The sequence below is a fragment of the Triticum aestivum genome, chromosome 7B, assembly GCF_018294505.1.
Source record: "Triticum aestivum cultivar Chinese Spring chromosome 7B, IWGSC CS RefSeq v2.1, whole genome shotgun sequence".
NCBI lineage: Eukaryota > Viridiplantae > Streptophyta > Magnoliopsida > Poales > Poaceae > Triticum > Triticum aestivum.
The window spans coordinates 210,018,011-210,020,417 of NC_057813.1; the positions used below are offsets into that span (position 1 = coordinate 210,018,011).

At 48.3% G+C, this 2,407-nt stretch overlaps 1 long non-coding RNA gene across 1 annotated transcript; it reads left to right on the top strand.

Moving 5' to 3' along the window:
• The first annotated feature begins 953 nt into the window (after nt 1-953).
• LOC123155765 (uncharacterized) lies at nt 954-2,407 on the top strand. Its single transcript, XR_006477599.1, has 3 exons — nt 954-1,148; nt 1,808-1,949; nt 2,028-2,407. It is a non-coding gene; the product is annotated as an uncharacterized lncRNA (long non-coding RNA).

The window sequence follows — 2,407 nt, forward strand, 5'->3', positions numbered from 1 at the left end:
TTAGCTACTGTCTCGTGCAAAGCTGGCCAACCGGGTCAGGATAGCTGGGCCATCCCGGTAAAACGCTTGGCACAACACAGGCTAAACGGCCCGTGCCTGGGCCTGGAGGTTGAACACGCAGGCCCACTAAGGGAACTCCAGATCACACAAGACCTGGTCAAACGAGGAGCTAGTGCAACACACGTGCATGAATAAGGATGAAGATGCTAAGGCCTGGTTATTTGCCATGAGTGGCACGATCTCACAGATGGAGTTTTCCGTTCTCATCACTACCCTATGGGCCATTTGGTATGCACGGAGGAAAGTTATCCATGAGGGAGTTCTGCAAACACCTTTCGCAACGCATGCATTTATAAACAGATTCCTGGCTGATCTTGATTATATGGACTCGCCATCGCCCGCTGCTCGTGAGGTCGTGCCTCGACCACGGGGTTGGTTACCACCCCCGGGAGACCATTCAAAGATGAACTCCGACGCTGCTGTTGCAAGGGCGGGGCGTTATGGTGCTGTTGGGGTGATTTGCCGCGATGAAGATGGACTCTATCAGGGGGCGTCAGCCATGGTGTTCAGAAACATTGAAGACCCGGAGGTGTTGAGGTACTTGGCATCCGAGAGAGTTTAGCACTAGCTCATGATCTATACATCCAAAAGGTGGCGGTGGCTTCAGATTGCAGAGTTGCAGTGGAGGCAATTGAGAAGGGTACTTCAGCTGAGTACAGTGGTGTTGGAGATTCAACAGTTATCTAGAGATTTCAATTCTTGTATTTTCTCTCATGAGTTTAGAACCTCGAATGTCGAGGCCCACAAACTTGCAAAACATGCCTTAACTCTAGGGACCAGCCGCCATGTTTGGTTAGGCCACCCTGAAGAGCTTAGTTTCGTCCCTGTAAACGTTGTGACGGGTTAATAAAAAGCTTTGCGAGTTTGCCTAAAACGTCCCTGATCCGCTCGACCACCCCCACGCGGCATGCTCCACCAGCTCCGGCACCCACAACCGTGGCGGCGGGGTGTAGGAATAGCCGGCAGCGGATGTTCTTCCCTGGACCCCTCGGTGGTGGGTGAGCCCGACGGGGAGCCGCGCCACCACTGAACGCCGATTCGGGATGGAAGCATTCACTTACGCGCCAGTCGCCAGGCTGCAGATGAAGGTATCCTGTCTCCAAAAAGTTCGCTCGTGCCCACGGATAGCTTGAAAATCCGAGTAAAATTGTAGGAACACCCAACACCCGTTCGCTAGTACTGTAAGCTTTATCAAGTGTATTCTTCACCCTATACTATAGCTACGGCTGTCAGACGGGGTCATTTCTTCATTGTCAATTCTACGCATGATACAGTTTGCATAATGCGTTGGCGTCATCATTAGTTAAACTATTACAAGGATGCACTTTTAGAATGAATATGCCTTTTCCTGCTAAGAAAGTAAATGGTTCTGAATTTCGGGTACTGCATATATATTCTCCTCGTAAACCTCAAGTATGCAATTACATAATTCTTGTGCTGTTACTGTGTTACATGATGCCGGTGTCCTCTACAGAACTGGATTAGCAAGCACTTGTAAACTCTACAAGATTTTCCTTCTAATAATTCTCGCCATAGTCCTTCAGAGGACAGCAATCTTGCCAGAAACTGGCTGTACCATCATGAATCCCCTCTGCAGTCTGCATCAACCCCTCATCTGTTCATATCCTGGGTGGTTCACCATCACTGGAATCATCATCTGAATCTCGTGCAGGAATGATAAATACATCATATTCATGAGGTGATCTAAAGCTAACTCTCCTCGCGGCACTGTTTTGACTTCGCACAGACACTCCACCGATGGAGATGCTTTCCTTGATGATTGGCGAGTTGCTCTCGGAAGAGAAGTCAGAGTTCAGTGGGCAGACCTTCGGAGAGTACCTTCGAGCTGGTGTCCCTTCGATCGCCCCCATTTCCCAGCTTGGTTGCGGGTACAGAAGTTCTTCAAGTGTGACCTGTCTCACTTCTGTTCCTAATTCACTGCATTCATGAAGCTCTTGCTTCTGCAGGCAGCTGGGCATCATTCGGTACCAGATCACTTTGAGATGGCGAGAATAGCAGCACTGTAAGCACATTCTTACCTCTAGAGGATGGTGAGATGAGATAGTGAATCAATTTGACCACCCCGTGTTATTGTGTAGTGCGTACCAACATGTATTTATGGACAAGCGTGCATGCTTTAATTGGCTGCCCCTCAGGAATTAAATTGTTATTATGCATAGACTAGGCTGTAATAAAACTTTGGGCATATCGATATCGCAGGGATACGGTGAGGGGTTCAAGACAAACCGGTTCCTTACTTTGGAACTTTTGATAGATAACAATTTATATTATTTAAATAGCTGCCGAGAGAAGCTTGGGGAGTTGATTATTTGCTGTTGGGTGTATT